This window comes from Tachysurus vachellii, chromosome 3, assembly GCF_030014155.1.
Source record: "Tachysurus vachellii isolate PV-2020 chromosome 3, HZAU_Pvac_v1, whole genome shotgun sequence".
NCBI lineage: Eukaryota > Metazoa > Chordata > Actinopteri > Siluriformes > Bagridae > Tachysurus > Tachysurus vachellii.
Window position 1 is genome coordinate 3,447,741 of NC_083462.1, and position 7,500 is coordinate 3,455,240.

Genomic DNA, 7,500 nt, shown 5'->3' on the forward strand with positions numbered 1-7,500 from the left:
TGACCACTAAACCCCACAAACACCACCACCACAAAACTCCCCCACCACCAAACCCTCCAGACCACTGATCCCCACAAACACCACCAACACAACCCCCCCACCACCAAAACCCCCAGGACCACTGAACCCCACAAACACCACCACCACAAAAACCCCCACCACCGAACCCTCCAGACCACTGAACCCCACAAACACCACCACCACTGAACCCCCGACCACCAAACCCTCCTGACCACTGAACCCCACAAACACCACCACCACTGAACTCCTCTACTACCACCACCACCACCAAACCCCCCATGACAACTAAACACCTGCCACCACCGAACACCCCAACTACTGCATTTATGTTCAACAGAAATGTTTCATTTTACAAGTTCACTTTCTCAGTTGTCAGATTTCTTAAAATAGTGATATATAAATATATATTTCATTTTTAGTAGACTAATGAGTTACAGTCCCAAGACAGATTTGCAGTTTTAATTGGCAACACGACAAGATTGTAAACACATTGCTCAAAAAGCTTGTTGCCTCGGGAGGCTCGTTGTTCACTAGTCTGAAGCTAGAGAGAGAGAGAGAGAGAGAGAGAGGGAGGGAGGCAGTTCATTGAACCTCATACATTACTCCATAAGCTTGTATGTCTAATTAAGAAGTTCAGGAAGTGCAGGCTTCATCCATCTCCAGTCTTGTGCTCTTTAAATGCGGCTGTGGAGGAATGGATGGGTCAGTCGTTAAGGTCAGCATCCTTCATGCCTCGCTCTTCCTCCTGCTTTCCTTTTCACATTGTGTGCACAGAGATAATGAGTTAGAGTCTCTCACATCATTTCTTCTTAAAACCTAATACCCTCCAAACCTTGTCTCAGAGCTGACCTTCTGTCCTAAAGCCTCCTCATTCTGCCTCCAGAGCTTAAACACCAACTGCTGAGATTTCACAACTGGAGGAGGGTCAGATCTGAAAATTACACAAAATAAAGAACGAGCGTTTAATGTGATTCACTGAACTGTGACGATTGTTCAGGTCTTTTTTCCTCTCACACACACAGCGGCTCACGGCTGTAGCCTAGCATGAGCATAGTTTTAAACCAAATGAAGCTGAGAGTTTCAAACTGATCTGATCCTGTAGGTCGAGACTCCTGATTATTTACGTTGCTCTGTTATGGACAGTGTGGAGCTGAAAGTACAGATGAGTTACAGACACTTTCATTCATTCTGATGAAACCACAACAACTCCATTTCTCCAATGCACGACAGCCTACAAACACACACACACACACACCTGTTACTAATCACACACACCTGTTACTAATCACACACACCTGTTACTAATCACACACACACACACACACACACATACACACACACCTGTTACTAATCACACACACAGACACACAACCACACCTGTTACAAATCACTCACACACCTGTTACTTTGCACACACGCACACACACACACCTGTTACCTCTCTCACACACAGACACACACACACAGACACACACACTTGTTACTAATCAAACACACACAAACACACCTGTTACTAATCTCACACACACACACCTGTTCCTAATCTCACACACCTGTTACTTCACATGCATGCACATGCACACACACACACACCTGTTACTAATCACACACACACACACACACACACACCTGTTACAAATCACACACACACAAACACACACACACAACCTCACCTGTTACAAATCACTCACACACCTGTTATTTTACACACACACACCTGTTACTAATCACACACACACCTGTTACATCTCTCTCTCCCACACACATACACACACACACACAGAACCACACCTGTTACTAATAACACACACACACACACACACACACAACCATACCTGTTACTAATCACACACACCTGTTACATCTCACACACACGCACACATACACACACACACACACCTGTTACTAATCGCACACACCTGATACTTCGCACACACACACACAATACTAATGACACACACCTGTTAATTTACACACACACCCACACACACACACACACACAAAACCACACCTTTTACTAATCACACACACACACAACTAACTGTGTAGATTATTGTGCTGTAACTGCACCACCCTCAGCGTGTTCCTCGTCACGTTTATCAAAGTTTGAATGAATTCTTTACAAAGTATCTTACTGTGGACCTTCACTAATTTCTCCATTTGTCAATCAATCCTAACTCCTTTTCAGTGAAGTTCCCGCCTGTCTGCTTGCCCTCGACGCTCGTCTGTCCAATCCCTGACGAAGTGATTGTGAGTGTTGCAGTAGGTGGTCATGTCCACCAGTGTGAAACAACACACACGTTCAAACACTTCTTTTACTCGGACAGTTAAGACAATGACTTTTTTTCTAACGTATATTAATAAGAACTAGAGGAGGAAAAAAAGGAACAAAAGTGCGGTAAGCGTTAATTATTGTCTGATCGCTGGCCCTGTGCATTTCTAACATTTTTACCTCTGCTCCTGTCAGTCGGCGCTCTGTGTGCGCTAATTCCAGCAGCTTGGGTAATCAGCTTCAAATGAGCGTCCTCCCCTTTAATTCTATCCTCTGGCAGGCTGTCACTCATCGTCCGCCCCTTTAATATCCAGCTTTTTTAAAAGGCTGTCATTTGGAAACCGCTAGCGTGGAGTCGGTGAGCTTAGTGCTGTTGTCATAGCAGCGCATGCATGCTAAGCTATATTAGCAGCCTCATTAAACAACAATATACAAGACAGGGAATTCTGGGGTTTGAAATATTTTGTTGAAATCATCCGATTGTCGATGTGATTATCAGACCAGCCTCATTATAATATTCTATTTTATGGTAGTCACTCTTTCCAGTGCTAGCCAGTGTTTTCCAGTGCTAGCCAGTGTTGCTAGCTTTTCTTTTCTTTTTCTTTTTGTACTTTAACAACTTTTTCCATTTCAAATTTGAGAAAATGACTCAGTAGCATCAGCAGTAAAGATTATGAACTTTATTTTTTAGCCTAATTTAAAAAGTCTGTTTGGAAATCCTGTCAGGTTAGCGCATGTTAGCAGCTAGCTGGAGTTGCTGAAAATGATGAATATGTCGAATAGATATTTAAAAAAGATTTCCCATAAAATCCTTTCAGGTTAAATTGGCATAAAACAGTCATGTTTTTAAGAAATTGGTCCTAAACAAATTCTTGTTCTATATATTTTGATCAATTAACTTTCACAAGGACTAAAAATATATTCATAAAAAAGGGTTGTAAGATATTCTGTATCAAATAATAAACTTGATCAATTCTGAGTTATTTGATCATCTCCGTGTCGTCTGTTGATTTTCTTACTTTGAGAAAGAAGTTAATGAGTTAGTACTGCAGATGTTACTCAAACGTTGCAGGAGCGTTGTGTGTGGACTGCAAGCCTCTGTAAACCTGATGGATATTTTCCCAAGGATTCTGCAGAGAGCATCTGAGAACATGGAGCAGGAATTAAATAAAAAGGAAACAGAAGGCAGCAACAAGAATGAGAATGAAGGGAGAAAGAGAAAAAGAAAAGTTATCTGTCAGATATTAGCATAATTACATGCTAGTGAGGATTAGCCTGTAGGTGTTCAGCTGCCACACAGGAAGTGTGAGCTTCTGCCATATTTAAACATGTGAATGTCTCAGTGCGTCAGCGCACCACTGCTCTGTTCATCCTCACTGTCATAACGCTGTGTAACAGACGAGGAATTCTCTTCCTATTCACTATATTCTCCATATAAACACATTAGTCTGTGGGCATGTCCCAAACCACATGCCCTATTCACTATCTTCTTCTTCTTCTTTCGGCTTTTCCCTTCAGGGGTCGCCACAGCGAATCATCACTCTCCACCTATCCCTATCTTCTGCATCCTCAACACTTGCACCCACTAGCTTCAAATCCTCATTCATTACATCCATATACCTCCTCTTTGGCCTTCCTCTTTGCCTCCTGCCTGGCAGCTCCATGTCCAACATTCTCCTACCAATATACTCACTCTCCCTCCTCTGAACATGTCCAAACCATCTTAATCTTGCCTCCCTAACTTTGTCTCCCAAACGTCCAACATGGGCTGTCCCTCTGATGTACTCGTTCCTAATCCTGTCCAATCTTGTCACTCCCAAAGAAAACCTCAACATCTTCAGTTCGGCTACCTCTAGCTCCGACTCCTGTCTCTTCTTCAGTGACACTGTCTCTAAACCATACAGCATGGCCGGTCTCACCACTGTCCTGTACACCTTCCCCTTGATTCTTGCTGACACTTTCCTATCACACAGAACTCCTGACACCTTTCTCCACCCACTCCAACCTGCCTGCACTCGCTTCTTTACTTCTTTCCCACTCTCTCCATTACTCTGGACTGTTGACCCCAAGTACTTAAACTCCTGTACCTTCTTCACCTCTTCACCCTGTAACCTTACTGTTCCACTTCCCTCCCGTTCATTCACACACATGTACTCAGTCTTACTACGACTGACTTTCATTCCTCTTCTCTCCAGTGCAAACCTCCACCTCTCCAGGTTTTCCTCCACCTGCTCCCTGCTCTCACTACAGATCACAATGTCATCTGCAAACATCATCGTCCAAGGAGACTCCTGTCTGACCTCCTCTGACAACTGGTCCATCACTATAGCAAACAGGAAGGGGCTCAGAGCCGATCCCTGATGCAGTCCCACCTCCACTGTGAACTCCTCTGTCTGACCTACAGCACACCTCACCACTGTCCTGCTCCTCTCATACATGTCCTGCACCACTCTGACATACTTCTCTGCTACTCCTGACTTCCTCATACAGTACCACAGCTCTTCTCTTGGCACCCTGTCATACGCTTTCTCTAAGTCTACAAACACACAGTGCAACTCCCTCTGACCATCCCTATACTTCTCCATCAACATTCTCAGAGCAAAAATTCCATCTGTTGTGCTCTTTCTGGGCATGAAGCCATACTGCTGCTCACAAATTTTCACCACCTTCCTTAACCTAGCTTCCACTACTCTTTCCCACAACTTCATTGTATGGCTCATCAACTTTATCCCCCTATAGTTGCTGCAACTCTGCACGTCACCCTTATTCTTAAAGATCGGCACTAACACACTCCTTCTCCATTCCTCAGGCATCCTCTCACTTTCTAAAACCCTGTTGAACAAACTAGTTAAAAATTCCACTGCTGCCTCTCCTAGACACTTCCAGACCTCTACCGGGATGTCGTCAGGACCAACTGCCTTTCCACTTTTCATCCTCTTCAAAGCCTTCCTGACTTCATCCTTTCTAATCTTATCTACTTCCTGTTCCACAGAGTTCACCCCTTCTACTCTTTTTTCCCTCTGATTTTCCTCATTCATCAGCTCCTCAAAGTATTCCTTCCATCTCCTCTGTACACTCTCCTCACTTGTGAGCACCCTTCCATCTCTATCCTTAATAATTCTAACTTGCTGCACATCCTTCCCATCTCGATCCCTCTGTCTAGCTAACCTGTACAAGTCCTTCTCTCCTTCTCTAGTGTCTAACCTAGTGTACAACTCGTCATATGCCTTCTGCTTGGCCTTAGACACTTCCCTCTTCACTCTGCGCTGTAACTCCTTGTATTCCTGTCTATTCTCTTCAGTCCTGTCCATATCCCACTTCTTCTTGGCTAATCTCTTCCTCTGGATACTATCCTGAACTTCCTCATTCCACCACCAAGTCTCTTTATCTTCTTTCCTCCTTCCAGATGACACACCCAGCACCTTTCTCCCTGTCTCCCTGATCACTTCTGCTGTAGTTTCCCAGTCATCTGGCAGCACTACCTGACCACCCAGAGCCTGCCTCAACTTCTGTCTAAATTCCTCACAACATTCCTCCTTTCTCAGCTTCCACCACTTAGTTTTCTTCTCTATCTTTGACCTCTTCCTCTTACAGACCATCAGAGTCATCCTACACACCACCATCCTATGCTGTCTGGCTACACTCTCTCCCACTACCACTTTACAGTCACTAATCTCTTTCAGATTGCCTCTTCTACAAAGGATGTAGTCTACCTGTGTTCTCCTACCTCCACTCTTGTAAGTCACTCTATGTTCCTCCCTCTTCTGAAAATAAGTGTTAACCACAGCCATGTCCATCCTCTTAGCAAAGTCTACTACCATCTGTCCTTCAAGGTTCCTTTCCTTAACTCCAAACTTGCCCATCACTTCCTCATCACCTGTGTTCCCCTCACCAACATGTCCATTAAAATCCGCTCCTATCACCACTCTCTCACCCTTGGGAATACTCTCAATCACCTCATCGAATTCACACCAGAATCTCTCTTTCTCCTCTAACTCACAACCTACCTGCGGGGCATAACCACTAACAACATTCAACATCACCCCTTCAATCTCTAACTTCAGACTCATCACCCTGTCTGACACTCTCTTCACCTCCAGAACATTCCTCACAAACTCCTCCTTCAGGACCACACCTACCCCATTTCTCTTACTATCCACACCATAATAAAACAGCTTGAATCCTGCTCCTATACTACGAGCCTTGCTACCCTTCCACTTGGTCTCCTGTACACACAGTATATCCACCTTCCTTCTCTCCATCATATCAGCCAGCTCTCTACCTTTCCCTGTCATAGTACCAACATTCAGAGTCCCTATTCTCAGTCCTACACTCTTACCTTTCCTCTTCTCTCTCTGTCTGTGCACTCTCCTCCCTCCTCTATTTCTTCGACCAACAGTAGCCCAATTTCCACCGGCGCCCTGTAGGTCAACGGCGCCGATGGCGGTCGTTGTTAACCCGGGCCTCGACCGATCCGGTATGAAATTCTTACTGACAATTCGCATGTTTAGATTTGGCAATGTTTTATGCCGGATGCCCTTCCTGACGCAACCCTCTCTATTTATCCGGGCTTGGGACCGGCACAGAAGTCACTGGACTGTGACCCCCATGGCTAGATTACATGCCCTATTCACTATATACATCATATAAACACATTAGTCTGTGGGCGTGTCCCAAACCACATGCCCTATTCACTATATTCTCCATATAAACACATTAGTCTGTGGGCATGTCCCAAACCACATGCCCTATTCACTATATTCTCCATATAAACACATTAGTCTGTGGGCATGTCCCAAACCACATGCCCTATTCACTATATACATCATATAAACACATTAGTCTGTGGGCGTGTCCCAAACCACATGCCCTATTCACTATATTCTCCATATAAACACATTAGTCTGTGGGCATGTCCCAAACCACATGCCCTATTCACTATATTCTCCATATAAACACATTAGTCTGTGGGCATGTCCCAAACCACATGCCCTATTCACTATATTCTCCATATAAACACATTAGTCTGTGGGCATGTCCCAAACCACATGCCCTATTCACTATATACATCATATAAACACATTAGTCTGTGGACGTGTCCCAAACCACATGCCCTATTCACTATATTCTCCATATAAACACATTAGTCTGTGGGCATGTCCCAAACCACATGCCCTATTCACTATATACATCATATAAACACATTA